General features: G+C 36.9%; 1 long non-coding RNA gene across 1 annotated transcript; it reads right to left on the bottom strand.

Annotated features, from left to right (window-relative positions):
- Positions 1-1,500: 1,500 nt before the first annotated feature.
- LOC141376316 (uncharacterized) lies at positions 1,501-3,628 on the bottom strand. The gene is made up of 3 exons (XR_012386151.1): positions 3,486-3,628; positions 3,054-3,114; positions 1,501-2,698 (listed from the first exon to the last, which is right to left on the bottom strand). It is a non-coding gene; the product is annotated as an uncharacterized lncRNA (long non-coding RNA).
- Between the last annotated feature and the right edge of the window lie 18,488 nt (positions 3,629-22,116).

Here is a 22,116-nt window from a genome sequence, read left to right on the forward strand (position 1 = left end):
TTGGATGTTGGTAACAACCAAAGAAATCCATATATGCAAAGAAAACAAATCTAATTAGTTTACGAATTAAGTTCTGGTAAATCAAATGAAATGATGCATGGAAAAAGTACACATGAAAAAGGGAGGTGTAGAAAGGAAGTGAAATCCCAGACAGCAGCTGAAATCTCTCAGTAGTTTTTCAGCAATACTCTACCCTTCATCATTGTAATATTAGGTGCTTCAGTCCAACATATCAGGATAATGAAGATGAAACCATGGTGGACATTTTAGCAAGACAATGATCCAAAACACAGCCAAGGAAACTCTCAAATGCTTTCAGAGAAAGAAAATAAAGCTGTAGAATGGCCCAGTCAATATCCTAACTTGAATGCAATATAAAATACAAATTAAAGATCAGATCTGATAGATGAGACCCACAGAACTATCAAGACATTTACACTCTGTTGAAGTCTGTGAAAAACTTACACCTAAGCAATGCATGTGACTTCATTCTCCATATGACAGGTGTCTTTAAGCTGCCCTCACCAAAAAAAGCCTTTTATGTAAAGTATTAAATATGTTTCAGTTGTTCAGTACTTTCTCCTTGTGTCATTTCATGGTTATTACACAGAACTCATTTTTCAGATTGTTTTGGTTTTGTTTTATTTTTATGTATGTATTGATTGAGTTTTTATCAAAATCTGGTTCAATTCCATGTCAACAGCTTCTTTAGAAATATTTCACAGAAAAAAAACTGTTAAAAATGACCTGTTCACTACATAATTTCATCACTGTATGTTTGCACATAAATGTTCAATCATTTAAGCTAGTCAGAAGATAATGAGCAATATTTCTAGTAAGTAAGTTTTTTAGACTTTCATTTGATTTTTTTGTTGTCCCTGTAGTAAAATCAATGGAATATAAATTACTAGTTTAGATTAAATAGCTTGTGGAAATAAATTGTATACTGTAGCCACAAATTAGCCGTGGTATACCTTTCTGCTTGTTAAGTCATATGACGTATGCAATACTGTTTCTGGGTCCAAGCCACTACTCGTTTGAATTGAGAAAATATACATTTATGACAACTTTTTAGTCCTATCACACAGTAAAGTGAACTTATATAAAATCATGCTGTTCAGAACAGTCTCTGGACTTGCTGCTTCACAGACACCGATATTTTCACAATTTATAAAAAAATAGGACCCGGAAGCTTTGCGTGACGTCACACTTAACAATCAGATACATGCTACTGTAAATGAAGTTACAGTTAAAAGAGGTGGTTACTAAAGTGATTGCTATTACTACTGTGTAACCACAGTTTAACCATACTTGTAAAACAATGGGTATACTAATAGAAATCACTCAATCACTTGGGAATAGAGCCTTCCCTTATGGAAATTAACCGGAAATTGATAATTTATTTGCCCACTGTCAAAAGTCCAGCGTTTGTTCGTTTTTTGTCCTGTACATGAGCTCCCTTGTCCTGTGTTTATTCAAAAACTTTTACTTTAAAAAACTAATCTCATATATCTTTTATTTTATAAACAATTAATACATTTACATAGAAAAAAAGGGATATATTTTAATGCATTTGGGGGGTGGGGGGGTATGACACCATCGTCAACTTCTGTTCATTTTTGCCCTATACTGCTGACAGCTTACCTCCATATGAGAGAAAGGAATATGCCTCTCTCTCGTATGGAAGGCTTTTCTGGTGTGAGCAGTTTTGCTCTGTAGCTTGCCATGAACAGCATCAGACCTGGGACACGTAGTGGACCATGGTTCGAATACCAGCAAAGGACAGCAAAAACAGCTTTCTACAAAAACAGGAATTACAAAAAAACAAAACAAAGTAAAAAGCTGTTTTGTTAGCTTGCTGTATCAGTCGACAATAATCTAATGCATGCACAACAAGTGCAGTTTTTATAACAGTGCCGACAAGAAAGGCGTTGACATTGGCAGAAATGTACACAGCAGTCTCTAGTGGTGAACTTACCAAAATGACACATACAAGCAAATTTGTATTAGTCAAAAATGTGGGCAGTTGCCTTTAGTGGATTTGCGAAAAACAAAAATCACATAGTTCATAGTTCTCAAAAAAGTGTCTCTGGGCACTTATCTCTAATAAGCCTGGGGTGGATCAAAAAGTAGTTGGTAATGTTTTTATTTCATTGTTTTTCAATGTTTCTGTTTCACTGTTGTCCATATTTATTTATTTATATGCAGAAAACTACACAACTAGCATGACATGAAAGTCTAAAAAAAAGATACAAAAGAGAGTACATGTGACAATGTTATTTAGGTTATTTATATCATGCTAACTGTACGCATACCCTAGTGCCCACTTCAAAACTGAAGTACACTTTAATTTGGTGTAATGTTTTCCATTAAAAGCCAAACAACAGTCGCCACAGGTCTGCCGTAGCTGCTTTCCAGATGTGAGTGGCCATTACTGCTAAAGAGCTGTGAGCTTCTGCCAAACACTTGCAGCAAGTCTGTTTCATTAGCCATAAATTTGCCACAAATTAACAGCGAGCTTGCCTCAAATAAACAGTTTCTTTGTGAGGGCGTTGTTGTACTTCGACAATCACATTGATTTGATCTTCTGCGAGCTGCTGGTTTTGCGTGTCTGCTTTGGTTGGTTTTCCTGTTCTTCGGCAGACTTCATGTGGATATATTACTGCATACAATTACTAGTTCTCTTCCAAACACCACACTGAAAAAAAAATTCACTGGATTTACTCAATTTATTTTAAAGTAAATTGTTGCAAACAATTTATATGGACTGAATTTGAACAAACACATTAGGTTGAGTAATGTTCAGCTTAATTTGTTTAAATTCAGCACACATAAATAGTTTGCAACCACACTGTAAAAAAGTCATGCTTGCCTTACATTTTTAAGCTGAATCAAACTAACCTTATGAATCCATTAAACTTATTTTATGTTAAACTAACTTAAAACAGCTTGTGTAACTTATAAAATAGGATTATTAACTGAGTTTAAGTTAAGTTGCAATAAACTAAAAACATGTCAGGACTAATTGATCATATAATTTTTACAGTGCTTACCTTAAAAATTTAGCAAATCCCATGAATCTTTTTTTTTTTCCAGAGTGCGATATAGGAAAACCTAACCAAAACAGAACCTCATAAACAACATTTAAAAAAAATAAAGACAAAAAATGCAATATTATGATATAAGTTAGAGACAGTTTACTCGAAAATGCATGGAAATGTAATTTATTTATTCTCAGTCCACTTTTTCAAGACCAGTTTAAGTTTCTTTTTTCTGCTGAGCATTAAAGAAGATATTTTGAAAAATGATGGAAACCTGTAGGCTTTGTTTTCCATAATGCTTTCTTTTCCTATACTGTGGAATTCAGTGGCTAAAGTTTCCAACATATCTTCTTTTGAGTTCAGCAGAAGAAAGAAACTCATTGTGTGAATGTATAAAATGTACAATTTTTTGTGAACTGTATATTTAATCTCTTCATGCATTACTTTGAGATGTTGTTGTGATCATATTGATTACTCCTTCAGTGTTTCTATCTTCAGCAAGCTGTTTCTGTGTGTCTGCTTGGCTGTTTTCCTCATCTCGGCTGAGTTCCTGTGGCTACCGGTGGCTGCACTCCTGCATACATTTCCTTAAGTACACAATGTCAGGCTGTTATAAATGACACCAGCCTTAACAGACTAACAAATAAAGATTTATATGTTTATGACTACATATTTGTGCTCAAACCCAAGCACAGCTTGTACAATGTGTAGACACAAAGACAGCATACATGCAACAACATTACAGGAATAACAAAAACAGTAATTCATTTATTCATTCACCTCCGGCTTAGTCCCTTTATTTATCAGGGGTCACCACAGTGGAATGAACTGCCAGCTTTTCCAGCATTTGTTTTACACAGCAGATGCCCATCCAGCCACAACCCAGCACTGGGAAACACCCATACATGCTCACATTCACACTAATACACTACGGCCAATTTAGCTTACCCAATTCACCTATAGCACATGTCTTTGGACTCTGGGGGAAACCGGAGCACCCCACAAATCCATGGGGAAAACATAACTCCACACAAAAATGCCAACTGACCCAGCCAGGACTCAAACCAGTGACCTTCTTGCTGCAAGGAGACCACTGAGCCCCTGTGTTGTCATAAAAACAGGAATTATTTATTATAATTTAAAAACTATAATACTTATATTTTTAAAAAATGCTGGAGAGTGACCAAAAAATACTACGTAAATGTCATTTTATTTTTTAAACCAGGTTTTATATTCCTATTATTATTATTAATGATAATAATAATAATAATAATAATATTTTTATGATTACTTATTCTTTTATATATTTTAATATATAATATATATAATTAGGAGAACAAACATGTTAGCCTAGTTCATTTTATCCCCTGGCTGACCAAAACATTTACAAATTTGTAATTTGTCTTCCACAAAAAAAGACTCTCACTGACTAACCTTTAGCAGTTAATAGTAATGACCCAAGCATACTGGACCAAGGTGAGGAAGCTCCAAACATTTCGGATTGCAGCGCTAGCAATACTGGAAAAAGGAAATGCAGGAAATATCAAGATACTGTAGTTACTTGATCTATGGTTTTATTCCATCTTCTCAAAGCAAAGAGTCCCTGACCCAGCCAGAGTGCATTATCTACACCAAAGTTCTTGCTAACGAACGCATGAGACTGTCCAAATTAATAGGTCTTCTGCAGACGACTCATCCCCAACACCACAACAAGCCCAGAGCATTTTTTGAGCGCAAGGCAAAATAATTGACACACACGCAAAATGAGATGAGAGATGACACAGCTACTGACAAGAAACTTTTCAAAAATTGTCAACTAACTGGCAGCTAATATAAGGCCACTTTAAAGGCCAAAGGCTTACGCTTTTTATTTACAAATGACCAGTGTTGGGCAGTAGCGCTACTAGCTTAACTACGTTTCCCAGTAGCTTGGCGGTAGCATCGCTATTTTTAAATCAAATAGCTTTTCTGTAGCGAAGCTATTATTTTAAGCAAGTAGCGCAGTAGCGTCCACACAAGCTACATTTACCAATCGCGGATCAATAAGTGACGGCACTGATATTCACGGACCTGTGAGACCGGTGTCTAGCTGATGGAAGTAAATTCATATGGTGGCAAGAATAAAGATTTCTTCTTCTTCCTGTTTTAGGGTGTTCAACAACAAACTTTTTGGTGCGTTACTGCCACCTCTTGCCCTGGTTGGTGTTATCACCAAACAATCATTGGGCTGACAAAAAAAAAGATAAAAAAGAAAAAAAAAAAAAAAAAATATATATATATATATATATATATATATATATATATATATATATATATATATATATATATATATATATATATATACATTACATATATATATATATATATATATATATATATATATATATATATATATATATATATATATATATATRTATATATATATATATATATATATATATATATATATATATATATATATATATAGTTTACTGTAGCAAAGGCTAAGGTATACTATGGTAATTACAATTCATGATAATTATTAATGATACTACATTTTGTAGAGTAATTCAATAAAGAAGCGTTGTAAACATCTTTCCCTTTACTATAAATTACTATAGTATTTTAAATGTATAACACCTGGTTTTATTGGATATTTTGTTTTAGCGGTTATATACTATAATGTGTTTATGTTTAGTACAGCATGTTATTTACAGTAAATAACTGAACTAACAATTATGCCTCATGTTTCATTGAAAGCTTTTTTGATCACTAAGATATGATTGACTTGGATTTAAGTGGCTTTGATTTAAACATTAAAATTGCAAAAATAGCTTAGATGTAGCTAAGCTACTTTTGCCAAGTAGCTTTTAGCTTGCTACATTTCCAAGAGGGTAGCTTTTAGTGTAGTTGAGCTACATTTTAAGTAGAGTAGCTAATAGCTTACCTCACTACATTTTTCAAGTAGCTTGCCCAACACTGCAAATAACCTGATGTTTTGCTTAGTAATAAACATACCGCTTGTTTGAAAACAATTTTTTTTTGTCATCATTACTGCAAACTTGTTGAGGGGGGCCTTACAATATTTTTCATAGGAAAAGGGGTTCTCAGCCAAAAAAAGGTTGGGAACCAATGCTCTAGGCTATTGGCGCCGACATGATAGAGAGATTTAAGCATATTTCAGATCAAAATCGAAATCTTCTTAGTGGAGGTGATTCGATTGCATTTTTAAGACCTCTGATAGTGGATTTAGGATATTTTAAGTCTAATTTAGGCCGTATTTTTCAATGAAAATGGTGTGTATTTGAGATAGATTTAAAAAGTCTAATTTAAATGTTTGAATATATTTTTGGGCTAAATCAACTGGAAAAAGCATTTTTAAATCTGAGTGACGAAACTCAGTCATGCACTTTACATGCACACTAACCTAACTGCTGCACAAATGTCAAAAACAGCACAAACAAGCACACACAGGGCTTTTAATGAGGGCCCCAGAAAGCTCCTCTCACCACAAGGCAATCAAGCCGCAGAGTAAATATGGCCATCTGACTGCATGATGTTTAATTATGAATCGGCGGGCGGCACCACAAACAGCGACATCCATCACTCCCCAGTGTCTGCAACACTCTGCCGGGGGGAGGAGGAGAATCACTCAGCCCAAAATCGAATGCTTTCAACCCCAAAGAAGAGTCGAGAGCCCTCCCAGATCCACTTTAACCAAAGCCAAGCTATATTGATCATCAGTCTGTGAAAATGCATGCCTGAGAAGGTAAAATCCAAAATTAAAAGCTGAGATTTGTGATGATTTTTAGCTTGATATGGTATAACTATATTTTGAACAGACCCTAAACAAACATTTCTATCCTAATCAATCAATAAAGCAATGAATATTCTGTAACCGATGGCCAAACAAATTGGTTATCAGTTTGCAAAAGACAAAAATTGTTTTTTTACGACAAAGCAGATTTCAAGGACATAGATGTCATAGACAGGTAGTCATGGATAGAGATAGAAATATAGAGAGGTCTTAGGTAAATAGTTATAGAAAGAGATAGAGAGGTCATAGATAGATAGTTATAGATAGAGAAAGAAACATGGAGAGGTCATAGGAAGATATTCTTAGAAAGAAATAAAAGAGGTCATAGATAGATAGTCATAGAAAGAGATAGAGAGGTCATAGATAGATAATCATAGATAAAGAGGTCATAGATAGACATAGAAAGGTATGGAGAGGTCATAGATAGTCATAGAAAGGTATAGAGAGGTCATAGATAGTCATAGAAAGCGATAGAGAGGTCATAGATAGACAGTCATAAAAAGAAATAGAGAGGTCATAGATAGATAGTCATAGATAGAGATAGACATATTGAGAGGTCATAGGAAGACAGTCGTAGAAAGAGATAGAGAGTTCATAGATAGATAGTCATAGAAAGAGATAAAGAGGTCATAGATAGATAGTCATAGATAGAGAGAAATATAGACAGGTCATATATAGATAGTCATAAATAGAGATACAAATATAGAGAGGTCATGGACAGATAGTCATAGAAAGAGATAGAGATAGAGAGGTCATAGATAGATAGTCATAGATAGAGATGGAAATATAGAGAGGTCATGGACAGATAGTCATAGAAAGAGATAGAGATAGAGAGGTCATAGATAGATAGTCATAGATAGAGATGGAAATATAGAGAGGTCATGGACAGATAGTCAGAAAAAGATAGAGATAGAGAGGTCATAGATAGATAGTCATAGATAGAGATGGAAATATAGAGAGGTCATAGGTAGATAGTCATAGATAGAGACAGATATAGAAATAGAGATAGAGAGGTTATAGATGAAGTGTAGGCAATGATTTTTTTCCAAGGGGCCACATTCTGGGACAGAATGACTCTGGGGCAGTTTTAGAGGGCCATACCAATACTGTTAAATTGTTAATAATTTGAATTAAAAAAATCTATTCAATAAACATTTTACGGTCTGAAAAAGAGTAAATTCTGCACAATAAAGTATTTTAAAGGCCAGCACCACAAAATTAAATTCAAATAAACACCACTGGGTTGTTTGATTGATTACTTCACCTTAGTTTTTATTTACTCATTCATTCATTCATTAATTTTTGATGCTCTGTGAGAGAATTGTAGCCTGTGTTTGGCTGAACAAGTGTACTTAAGACTTTTTTGAGGTGGATATGTGATGTAATGATCACCACTGACAAAGCATCTATCTCTGGATTTGCTAAATCGTTAGTCTGAGGTAATTAGTCTATAGAATTCTCATAGACTGTAAAAGATATGGACGTAGTATCCCTGATGTCACCCATAGATGACGCAAAAGAAGCTACATTTAGGCGTCGCCAACCATCGCCATTTTGTTCGCTCGCCATTGCTCGCCGGGTGGTACCAAACAAGGACAAAGGGGTGGAGCGTGAGAGGAGCTACAGGCGGCTGCTAGCATTTTGTTTAGATAGGCTTTTCTTTGGGAGAAATGTTGAAACTTTATTATGGGATTCGTTTGTGTTCTGACCAAATGTGCTTGGTTGTGTACTATAGCAATACAGTGTTAAGTTTTTTTTTCTTTTTAAACACTGGTGTAATACATTGTGCAAATAAACATTGTTCTTATCATGTTTTTCGACAAGAGAAAACGCAAATTACTTCTAAACACTTAAAATATAGTCTGTGTTAATAAATGCAATTTATGCAGGCATAAAAGTGCATGATAACGCTTCAGATGACTGTTATAGCCTACAGCTAATCAATCTGTCAGATTCTAGAGTGCATTACAGGTCTAAAGAAAAAATTAATTATCTTAAATAAAACAAATACATGTATAGAGATGGTGTATAAGTATATAATTTCACTCATCTGGGAAATGGAGGCCACGTGAATGGTTTATGAGCACAATTAAGCATGCCATATAATCTGATATTTGCAAGAAATAATTCCAAAAGGCAATTGACTGTGTGAAGCCACATAAAACAAAAAAAAAATATGACGTATATGCAGAGTTCAGCGGCTTATCAGTCGGAATCAGCTGAGGTGGAGTGACGGCGACCAGCGAGACCTAGCTGTCACTCAAGTGTCCACTATGGAGTTAAATTTGTTTCTTTAAAATTAAATTAAAAATATTTAGTTACTAGTATTTAGCCAACTTTAGTTGGCTGTTCATTCCGCTGTGGCGACCCCGGATTAATAAAGGGACTAAGCCGACAAGAAAAATGAATGAATGAAAGAAATCTTTTATTTTTTTTAATTGTATTGTACCTAATTTTGGTCAAAAGCTTCATATGTTTGTTTGAATAATAAAGACACAAAATTAGCCTTCTCACAAGCAAAACATTTCAACCTGAAAGCAAAGATTCTAGATGTGCAATTAAAGACAGCAGAAAAGAGAGCAAAATTAATGAGTGTGCAATGAAAATTGTGGTAACTGCATAATAGGACAATTGTTTATTTTGCAATCCAAATATTTGCAATCCAAAATATTTTATTATCATTTACATAATGTGTACAATGTTCAATGTGTTTTTTTTATTTGAAATCTTTTATTTTTTAATTACTACATACTTAATTTTTCTTTAAAACTAAATATTTTTGATGGAAAAATAAAGAAACAAATCTAACTCCATAGGCCACGCCCTTAATTATGCAGACTTAACTTAATATAAATAAAACAGATGAGTTGAAAAAAAAAAAATTTCACCCCTCACAGTTGTCATGAAAGGTAATATTAGCTATATGAACTAAAATCGTTCTTTGTATCAGGCTGTAAACACCTTTTTGTCTGCTGTAAATGTGGTCCTTTTAACATTAAACTCAATCGAAATTTGCTCTATTCTGAAGCCAGAACTAGCAGAATTTCAATGATTTGCAGTTGCAGTTACTTCTACATTTGCTTCAGGAGGGAGAGCAAGAGGTTATTTCTTGGTAATTCCCTACAAAGTGTGAACTTTATAACTACGCAGACATTTTGAAAACTGTTCAAATCCAGAAAAATAAGCAATTTTGTGTCCTGTGTCGCCATGCTAATGATGTCATACCCTAGATTTATGATTTGGTATTATACAAAACACCAAAGATGCTTTAATTTGTTTTGCATTATATTAGTGCTGCACAGAGCATCATTACACCACTACCTATTCTCAAAAAATAAGTGAATGACTTTGACATAATAAAACCAGAATGACTGTGGCATACAGTAATAAAAGCTTGTCGTCCCAAAGGATTTAATGAAGAGCACAACTTCCATGATTCAACACTCAGTCACAGCCTCAAAACATCTTTGTTTTTTTGTGAATACAGTTGATTAAAATGACATGCTGTGCCTTCTTGTATCTTCTTACAAATTACTTTGTAGTAATCATAGACAAACCATATACACTTATATGATATCCTTCCAGCTGCAACCCATCTCTGGGAAACAGCCACACACTCATACACTACGGAAAATTGTAGTCAACCCAATTCACCTGTACCGCATGTTTTTGGACTGTGGGGGAAACCGGAGCACCCAGGGGAAATACACACGAACCCAGGGAGAGCATGCAAACTACAAACAGAAACGCCAACTGACCCAGACAAGGCTCGAACCAGCAACCCTCTTGCTGTGAGGCGACAGCACTACCTACTGCGCCACTGCGTTGCCTAGAGAGCACTATATTTTGTATGACATTATAAAAGATGAGTTTGAAAATACCTCAAACAAACATTTTGTTAATGATGAAGTAACAGAAAAACAAACAAACTGTGATTTAGGCACAATTGCATGAAGTTGTTGGAGTGGCTGACAGCCACCAACAGTAAACAAGGCAAGCGTAAGTCAGCTGATTAGTCACATGATTGCAATGTTCACTATGTCAGAGTTTATTTGGCAAATGCGTTTTCATCTACCATTATTTGCATTCACTTTGTAGTTTAATGGATTTTCATTCAAGATTTGGTGTTTCTATCACTAGATAAAGTCATAAAACACTTTAAAATGTCCATTAAAACAGGATGTTGGAAAACCCAGCTACTAAAATCGATACACAGGATTTCGCAACCAATGGCCAAATATATTGATTATCAGTTTGCAAAGTCACTAATGCAAGAAAACATAACTCAAGGAATATGCATAAAAGAGTACAGTGTTTAAAAAATCACAAGATGACATGAATTTATGATTAAAATTCAAATATCAATTTCAACCTGCATACAAACGTTAATTCATTCATTTTTCTTTGGCTTAGTCCCTTTATCCATCAGTGATGGCCACAGCGGAATGAACTGCCAACTTAGCCAGCATATGTTTAACACAGCGGATGTCCTTCCAGCTTCAACCTAGACCTTCTTGCTGTGAGATGACAGAGGTAACCACTGAGCCACCGTGACGCCACATACAAATATAAAATAAATAAAAACTAACTAAAATATTAACCTTTTGTGACCATGTCAAGCCACATTGATTCACATTTTGTGAAGATAAACATATGCAAAAATGCTAAATTCAATGACAGTAGATCAGAGATTTAAAAAATGATGAGTATGTCATGAATGATATAATTTTTTATCATTTTGAAAAAGGTCTTAAACAAACTCCTTTATCATAAACTACAAAAGTGAACCTTTTATAGTGTTGACACGTAATGCAGAATCGAAAAGCATCCATGGCTTTATTGATCAATTCTTCACATGATACCTCTCTGGTCTTTTATAAGAGACAATTTGCCGCCGCGGTGTGTTCTTTTTTGCAAGCGGTGGCGAGATGGTGGAATAATGCAGGCGCATTGATTGACGGATTGATTCAGAGAGGGGGTGGTGAGGGGCGGAGCCTGGCTTCTGCTTAGCTCTGCTTTTTTTATCAAGCTTCATGCCGACCCTCTGAACCTCTGCACGCTTATTAGATTTGCACATTAATGTTTGATGACTTTGCTCATCCTCACCAACGCAAACCAATCGGCTGCAGTCAAAGGCACTCAAGGTCAGATGGCGATGCATCACTTCCTCCTGTGGCGGGGAAGAGTGAGGGTGGGGAAGGGTGAGGTGTCACCTTTACAACCCATCAGCCAATTAGAAACCCAGCAGGACGCATTGTGGGACTATGCAGGGCTCATGTGATCGTGATATATGATACACACACCAACTCTACTGCGCTCAGCGTGGAGATAGGGAGGATGGGTGGAAAAACAAATGGCCCTACAGTATTTGTCCAGTAGATTTAGTCAACACTTTTTATGTTACATTGTGAAGTACATTCTCTTCATCTTTATCCTAGGTGGGAAATAGAGAGAGATGGATGACGGTTTGGAGGATATAAAGAATGATAGAAGGCAGGAAGTAAGGAGAGAGCTTAAGAAAACTTTGAGTCAATTGCTGAAGGACAAAAATCCTAGCAGCCATTTCACTGAGATATGCATTCACACGTGAAAGAAAACACTATTGCAATATTTTCTTCATGTAGACTTTAACCAAGGGCCAGGTCCAAGGATGTAACTTAGGTTTGAGAAGTTGGGGGACAAATATGGAGGTACATTATTTGATTTAAATACATTTTCTTACATTCACAATCATTTAGGGAATATGGTGATTAAAAGTGCAGGTAATAATGAGCTTGATTAAATAATCATTATTTAAAACCAACTTAAAAAAAATCAAAAATAATAAGAAAACTTTATGAACTGTGTGTGCTGAACTATTTTGTAATATCAATTACAGATCCACAGCAGAAAAATATTAATGTAGAAAAAAGATATGAAAATGTTGATCATTAATGAGTCTGTCAATTGTGGTTCTACATGGCACGTTTAAAAAATCATGAAAAGTGTGAAAAAAGGCACAAACTGGATATTGAAAATTTTCTTACCGTGAATATGTAGCCCTGTCTACACGAATTATGTAGCCAGAGGGTTCAGCTACTTTTTAAAATACTTTTATTGTTTTAGAAAATGTGTACATATTAGTAAACAAATACCAATCAAAGAACACCCACCCCATCCCGACAGAGCCATAAAAAAATTTATACTATACACATGCAAAAAAGAATAATAATAATAAATAAATAAATAAACAAACAAATAAATAAAGAAACTAAAATAATAATAAAAAGGGAATTTTTGTCAAAATAAAAAATAAAGACAATGACAACAATACATTTCAAATGCAAGTGAAACATATATTAAAGTTAGTCATAACAATCACAGTGCACATTAACACAGTCACATTGTTTGGGATTACTGAACGGTCAGTCCATTCTTATCCAAAGAAATACAGGAAGAAGTACCAAATTTTGTAAAATGTGTGCCTTTTTTGTTTGATTAAGTCACTCTTTCAAGAAGACATTTCCTTAATCCAGAGTTATAAAGATGTACCATGAATGCTTTTCCTGTGAATGGCAATCAGGCTCTTCACATACAATAGACACAAATTAATAAACTTCTGTTCATATGACTTCAGAGATAAGGCAGGTGGGAAAAGAACAAGAATACAAATGTTAGGGCAAACAGGAATTTCTTTATCAATAGTTTTTTGAGACTATCAATTCTTTCCAAAAGGAACACAATGGACTAGTGCGCCCTTGTAAATCAAACATTTTCCACAAATGTCCAAAATATTTTTCTTAAATTCGTTTAACATTTCTGGTGTTATAGGTTCTCATTCTCGTTAATTTATTATCGATAATGTATTGATCAATCGTTTTCCCTTGAACAATCTGAAAGTCTTCAATCCAAGCCAGTCTTTTATGATTTGAAGATTCTTTGGAAGCATTAACAAATTTGTTATCTTCTGCTCCTTTTAGCACTACCAGCTGACTGCCTATCTCCATCTGGTTGGCTTTTCCAGTGGCTCACCGCGTATTTCAGCAGGCTTGGAACGTTGATTGGAGTTGATTGTGATGTGGGGGTGCGAGTTTGATTAAGAATGGTTCCAGAAACCAGGTAAAACAGAAGCAAATAAATAAGTAATTAAATAAATACAGGCTGAAAACGTGGTGAAATCAGGCGGCCATGACTTTCTTTTTCTAGATTTCTTTTGAAAACACTATCGATTGGCTTTAGGGAAGGGGGTGAGTGGGTCAGTTAGTCGGTCTATCAGTCAATCGCCAGCGAGCTGGCCTGGTCATCTAAAGTTTATATTACCCCCTTTGGTGGATTTACACGAGAAAAGAATAAACAAGAGAAATTTGATATTATCAAAACGCATACACAGTGGCAATTCAAAGTGCTTTACATACAAATTAAAATGAGTTAAAATAGGTTATAAAAGAATGAAAAAGAAAACGAAAAACATAATAGTGCGATCTGTCGGACGCAACACAGTGCTCATTCAGTAAAGGCACAGACAGATTTTCAGTCTCGATTTGAATGTGCCTAATGTTGGAGCACATCTGATCATTTCTGGAAGCTGATTCCAGCAGCGAGGGGCATAGTGGCTGAAGGCAGATTCACCCTGCTTTGACTGAACCCTTGGAATTTCTAGTTTATAAGATCCTAAAGATCTGAGTGATCTGTTAGGTTTGTATTCGGTGAGCATATCTGTAATGTATTGAGGTCCTTGGCCATTTAGTGATTTATAGACCAGTAATAATACTTTAAAATCTATTCTGAATGTAACTGGCAGCCAGTGTAAAGACCTGAGGACAGGTGTGATGTGCTCTGATTTCCTGGTTCTGGTCAGAATTCTGGCCGCAGCGTTCTGGATGAGCTGTAACTGTCTGACTGTCTTTTTGAGAAGGCCAGTGAGGAGACCATTACAGTAATCCACCCTGCTGCTGATAAAAGCATGAACAAGTTTCTCTAAGCCTTCACTGGAAACAAAGCATCTGATTCTTGCAATATTTTTGAGATGATAGTATGCTGATTTACTGACTGCTTTGACATGACTGTTGAAACTCAGATCTGACTCCAGAGTCACACCAAGATTCTTGACCTTATTTTTTGTCGTTTGACCTTTAGAGCCAAGGTACGCATTCACCTTGAGAACCTCATCTCTGTTCCCAAACGCAATGAGTTTTCTCTTTGTTTAACTGAAGAAAATTTTGGCACATCCAATTGTTAATTTCATCAATGCATTGGCAGAGGGTGTCAATGGGGCTGTAGTCATTAGGCAGTAAGGCTAGGTAGATCTAAGTGTCATCTGCATAGCTGTGGTAGGAGATTTGATTCTTTCTCATTATTTGGCTCAGAGGGAGCATCTAAAGGTTGAACAGGAGAGGTGCCAGAATCGAGCCTTGTGGGACTCCACATGTCATGGGTGTCCACCTCGACCTATGATCACCTAAACTGACATAGTAACCTCTCCCTTCAAGGTAAGACCTGAACCATTTGAGGACTGTCCAAGACAGCCCAACCCAGTTTTCCAGCCTATCCAGAAGTATGCTGTGATCGACAGTGTCAAATGCAGCACTGAGATCGAGCAATACCAACACTGTTATTTTACCTGAATCTGTATTTAGACGTATATCATTGATTATCTTTATAAGAGCGCTCTCTGTACTGTGATGTGCTCTGAAACCAGATTGAAAATTGTCTAAACACCCCCTGAAGTTTAAGAACTTGTTGACCTGGTTGAAAACAACTTTTTCAATGATTTTGCCAATGAAAGGGAGATTTGAGATTGGCCTGTAATTGCTCAATATGGTGTTATCCAGGTTGCTTTTCTTCAAGAGGGGTTTAACAACTGCAATTTTAAGTGAGTTTGGAAAAATCCCTGAGAGAAGTGAATCATTTACCACTTTTAGGAGATCCATTTCTAAACAGGTAAACACCGTTTTGAAGAATGATGTGGGGAGCGTGTCAAGGCTGCAGGTTGATGTTTTTATAATTTGCACCATTTCTTCTAAGATTTTACCGTTAATTGCCATGAAATCAGACATAATGTCTGACTTCTCAAGTTGTGGTTGAGCTTGTTTGACATCAACACAACTTGGCTGATTGGATGAGCTGATTGCCTTTCTGATATTATTGATCTTATCAGTAAAGAAATGAGCAAATTCATTACATTTACTTTCAGAGAGTAGCTCACTGGGAATCCGACTGGGGGGGTTTGTGAGCCTCTCTACTGTTGCAAAGAGTGTGCGAGCATTATTTACATTGTTGTTTATAAGGTTTGAAAAGAAAGTCTGTCTAGCAGTTTTTAGTTCCACATTAAAAGCCTAAAGACTGTCTTTATAGATATTATAATGGACTACTAGTTTCGTCTTTCTCCACATACGCTCAGCTTTCCTGCATTGTCTTTTCTTCATTTGGACTGCTCTTGATTTTCTCCAAGGGACTCTCCCTTTGCCAGTTCTCTTCCTAACTTTAACAGGAGCAATGTCATTTATTACATTTTCAATTTTAGAATTAAACAAATCAAGGAGAGAATCAACAGAGTCTGCAGATATGCTTGGTGCTAGCAATATGGCCTTCATAAACTGCTCACTGGTGTTCTCATTTATGCATCTCTTTTTGACAGAGACAGATCTGTCTTTAATAGCTGGAGTGATCAATATATCAAAGAAAATACAGAAATGATCAGATAGTGCCACATCCTTAACAACAGTCGATGAAATGTGTAAACCCTTAGTTATAAGTAGATCAAGAGTGTGTCCACGATTGTGTGTGGGTCCTTGAACATGCTGAGTTAGATCAAAAGTGTTAAAAACAGTCATCAGTTCTTTTACAGCATTGATTTTTGGATTATCAATGTGAATATTAAAATCCCCAGCAATACTAAAATAATCATATTCAGATGTTACTATTGATAACAGCTCTGTAAAATCATCAATAAAAGCTGGAGAATATTTTGGAGGTCTGTAGATAATGATCAGTAAGATGCGTGGAGCACCTTTTAGTGCTATACTTAGATATTCAAATGACAAATAGTCACCAAATGACACTTGTTTACACTCATATACATCTTTAAACAGGGCAGCGATGCCTCCACCTCTCCTATTAACTCTGCAAACACTCAAAAAGTCAAAGTTTAAAGGAGCTGCTTCATTCAGAACTGCTGCGCTACAACTGTCATCTAGCCAAGTTTCATTTAAAAGCATAAAATCAAGGCAATTTGTGTTGATAAAATCATTGACTAAAAGTGACTTGTTATTGAGTGATCTGATGTTTAAAAATGCTAACTTAACAGTTTTAGTCGTTTTCACTACAGAAGTCTCAGATATACATTTAATAGATACCCGATTTGAATGATTTGCTATACGGTCTGAAAGAGTCTTTGGTTTTCTGTCACGTAATAAGACACATATCTGCACAGAGAAAGCTACAGACACACTGGGTTCCTGCTTGTTCTGTAAACATCTGATAAAGACAATGTTATCTAAGCAGGCACCCAAGACACATCAAATGCAGTTTTTAAGTTCACCAGTTAAAGATGAGGTGTTTTTTGGGACCTGGCGCTGTCGCAAAGACCTGAGGCCTTTCCTAGGTGTAGGGCGAGGTGGGCTTAGAGATGGGTGTGTGGCTTGCTGACTTTTGGTTGCTAACTGGGGGCTAGCAGCAATGGAGTGTGAGAGTTTAGTTCCAGCACACACCAGTTCCTCCATCTTTTTTGAAAAATCCAAGAGAGGCGAGCAAGGTGACAATGAGAACGTGTCCGGTGACAGAGGCTGTGGGTCTGGGGTTTCTGGCTGCTGAGATATGTTTACTTGGCTGTTTTCCTGGGGATCATCAATGAGTGCTGAGACTGCTGAGACTTGATGCTGTTCTGATGCATCACAGTCTGCCTGTGTTGAGCTCAGTGTGCAGGGCGCAGACGGCAGTTTGTCCGTTATCAGCGGTTGTTGTGGCTGCGTGGTGTTATCTCTGTCCTTGTAGAATGCGTAAGCCACAAGTCCACTCAGGAGCTGATTTGAAGTCCTGTGGTCATCCGGACATTTGCTAGGTGTGTGTGTTTCATTCCGTTCAGTGGCATACACAGCTGATGGATAATGGAGGGAGAAGAGGATGTTGTCTTTCAGCACTTTTGCACCAAGCTTGTTTGGATGAAGGCCGTCTGATGTAAACAGCTGTCTTTGGTTCCAGAAGAGATTGAAGTTGTCGATGAAATTCAGTCTTTTCATGTTACATGTTTTCTGCAGCCATGCATTTAGACCAAGGAGCCTTGAAAACATAATTGTCCCTCTTGCAGGGAGTGGTCCACTGATGAACGGCTGAATTTTCAATCTTTCAACTGTTTCCAAAAGCTCACAGAAATCTCTCTTGAGCAGTTCTGACTGCTCCTTCCGAATATCATTCTTGCCCACATGGATGATAATCCGTTTTGCAGTCTCATGTTTCCTTAATATGTTCTCAAGTTCTTTGTTTATATCAGAAACTGTAGCATGAGGAAAGCAGTATGTCATGGTTTCTCTGCTCCTAAAATTTTTGATTATTGAGTCTCCAACAATCAATGTTCTTATCTCTGTTGCGATCAGAGCAGAATGCCGCTGTCTAGTCGGCCTTGAGCCTTTGTTCAGAGCAAAGTTAATTGCTGAGTCATGCGATCTCTGTCTAACTGCATTTGGGGATTCTTCACCCATATTACTCAAAACTTCATATCTGTTCTGAAGCTGTATTTGAGTCCGAGCTGTATTTGGGGTAGAGATTGCTAATGCAGCAGCGTATGACCTTCGTGATCTGACCCCACGAGTACCCTTTGGTCTCGCACCTTGTTTATGCCATAGTTCACGCTGATTTTCAACAGTTTCAATCTGTTTTTCTGTTCTCAAAACAGTAGCTGGAGTAGATTTATAGGGCTTACCGGCTGAATGCTGTGAGGCTCCACGATGAACCGGTCCTGTGTAATTCGACAGTTCTGGTTGGATCGCAAGTAACTTTGTTTCAAGAACTGCAATCTTTTGTAAAAGTTTATGGCAGTTGGTGCAGCAGTGAGATTCCAAATCACTATGATCCAGAGCCATTTTCACAGCCGTGTTTTCCCGTCTCAGGAATGAAAGCAGCTGGTAGCGGGAAGATTGTTTAGAAGATAATTCCTCTTTTGTTGGTAAAGTTGTACTCCAGAAAGTTTGTAGATTCGATGTTGATCTTCAAACTGTTTCGTTTGAGCACTGTTCTGATAGGCTCAAGTTAAAATTAGATTATAAAATAAAAAAGCAGGAGTGCAAGGAGCGGAGCAGTAGGCAAAGACATCCAAACAGTAGCAAAGCAGGAAGTGTGAGCCCATCAGACTCTGGCAGATCTGCAGAAACACAAATTGCAAGAAGACATACCTCCGCTTACGTATTTCGCTATCCCCAGATTTGTAGATCTGGGTACGTATACGCAATGAGCCTGGAAAATTGGGGAGAACATGTACATGGTGAAAGCTATGACCTTATCCAGGACCCACTAGTTGGTCTCAAAGAATAACACTGAACATCAGTGAAACAGACTTTTTACTGCTACATCAGGTCTAACAGACTTGGTTGCTATAGTCCAGGGTTGACCAAACTCAGTCCTCGAGGGCCAGTGTCCGGCATATTTTAGCTCCAACCTTCTATAACACACCTGCCTGGAAGTCTAGTATACTTAGTAAGAGCTTGATCAGGTGTGTTTAATTTGGGTTGGAACCAAAATATGCATGACAGAGGCCTTTTAGGACCGAGTTTGGACATTCCTGCTATAGTCTAACCAAGCCAAATGTTTGTTTGTTTCTAAGGACAGTCCTTCAAAACAAAAAAATAGACTTGTTACACAGAGCCAATGCTGTGCAATTAAAATCAAGGTTAAAGAGGCCTTGTGGGGACACCAGCATCCCACACAGCATCCAAAACACAACATATGCTGATGACCAGCCAGGCAGGTCTTTTTATAGCAGGACTTTAAATTGGAAGAGATGAAAGTGTTTAGGAGAGAAAAGAGGTATCTGTATGGAGGATGGTGGCATCTGTGTCTTCACTCCTCTGGCACTGCAAGTGTTTAGATGAAGATTTTCCTTGAAGTTGTCTGTCTGCCCACGCCAAGAATAAAGCCTCCATCTGACACTCAAAGGTAAAATATAATGCCAAAATACTCCTGCAGTCTGAGCCCTCAAAACTTTAACACCATCCTGCTGTGTCGTGATTTATAAAACTCAGACCATCTGTTTCACCTTTCTACTGTCGTTCCTCCTCCACAACAGGACTTTCCCGCTCTCAGAGGTCCTGCCATCCATCTAAAACGAAGAGAACTTTACTAAAAGCTGATGTCAGCATGTACGCGCTCTGCTGTGAGACCCCAGAGGTCACAGAGGTGGAGCGTTCTGTAAATATACTTCCTTTCTTTTCAAGAAGCTCAACCTACAAATTCCCGAATGGAGTATGTTTAACAACATTCTCCTAACCTGGAAACTCATATTTCCGCCCCCGCAGCAGGACTTTCCGGCTGTCAGGGATTCATCCATCTATCCAAATCTAAGATCACTAAGATAAATAGCTGAAATCTCTGCTGTGAGACCCCCGAGGTAGAATTCCCTGTAAATATATCATTTCCCTCTCATGAAGTTCAACCTACTCAACCTTCTTCTAGTTTAGAAACTAACATTGTGACCCATCCACAGCTAAGATCCCTTAACAGAGCTGAAATCAGCATGTGCTCCCGTATGTAGCTCTACCGTAAGGCCCCCTGGTCTCACAGTTGCAGCTGCATTACCAGGGGCTCTCTGAATATTTTTCCTTTCTCCATCAAGAAGCTCAACCTAAAAGATCTGACATTGCTCAAATATTTAACAACACTCTCGTAGCCTAGACACTCACACTGCCACCTCAACGCAAGAATTTTCAACTCTCAGGTTCTGCCATCAATCTACAGCTAAGACCACTTAACATTAACATAAAGCTGAGATCAGTTACTGCTCCCTAATGCACAGTAGCTCAACCATGAGGCTTTCAGGTCACAAACATGGAGCTATACAACCAGGCCCCATGTGAATACATAGAATAGAATAGAATAGAATAGAATAGAATCTTTATATTTGAAGTTTAGCCAGCACATCCTCATTAAGGAAATGTTTATCAATGTCTTGGTTTGCTTTTTTGTAGCTCAGCACTTCTCCAAAGTGGTTGGGATCATAGACACATTATTATGGTTAGTGTGATTTCACCAAGTACGAAATTATCTGGATCAACATCTATGTTGGTTCTGAGACAACATTACAATCAGCCGATCAGATTTAAGGCATACGTTAACAGTTTAAGGTAAATTTAGACTTACAGTTAAAATGATGTGCTTCTATGCCATTGTTACGCAACTATTAAAGATTTTGGGAATAATTTACAATTAGGGATAGGTTTAGGGGTTGGATTAGATATGTATTATAGCCCATTTCCACTGAGTGGTACGGTACAAATATTCATTAATAACCATTCTATAAACATGATTTGATTAAAACTGCAGATCAATGTGCAAAACACCCTACTCTTACGTCTGCAATTCTATAAAATAAATAAATAAATGCAACATAAATATACACATACAGCCCCTTATAGTCTCCTATATGTTATCAATTACAGAAACTACACACAGCCTACATTTACTGTAGTCTTTATTTGGGATCAAAAACAACAAGCAACAGACTGTATAGCCCACAATAACCTCTCATCTGTATTTTTAATCTTCACCAGCACATGTAACCTCTTGTCAGAAAGTAATTTTGAGTTCATAAGAGTCCAAAAGGTGATAATAATAGTTAAACATGGCAGTTTGTTCATGTTTTAGGTTGCTGAAAGAATCATTTGCCTCTTTGTTCTGGAAGGATGTCAGAAGCACTTCAATAATCCTGCGCACATCATTATCATCAGCTCAAGAAGTTTGGTATTTCAAATATAGACAAGCAACGAGCACCACAAGCTCTCTGGAGAAAGCGAAACCGCTCGTGCTTTTATTCGGCCTTGTAAAACAACATCAGGACATGGCAGGTTTTGTTCTTCTTGGCTTTGTGGCTGTTCATCAAGACGGTGACAAGGTTTGTTAGAGCTTGGGAAAACCATGGCTCGTTATTTTATGTATATATTATAGCGTGTATTTAAAAATGCCGCTTGCTTTGTTTTCATTCTCCTGGCTTCTCTGTGAACCAATAGCGTTTAGCTGCGCATTTCGCTCTGCCCTATGGTACCCTTTTGTTGTGCTAGGTACCCTTTTAAAAGGGTACCCAAAAAATGGTACGGT

Source organism: Danio rerio, chromosome 10, assembly GCF_049306965.1.
Source record: "Danio rerio strain Tuebingen ecotype United States chromosome 10, GRCz12tu, whole genome shotgun sequence".
Lineage (NCBI taxonomy): Eukaryota > Metazoa > Chordata > Actinopteri > Cypriniformes > Danionidae > Danio > Danio rerio.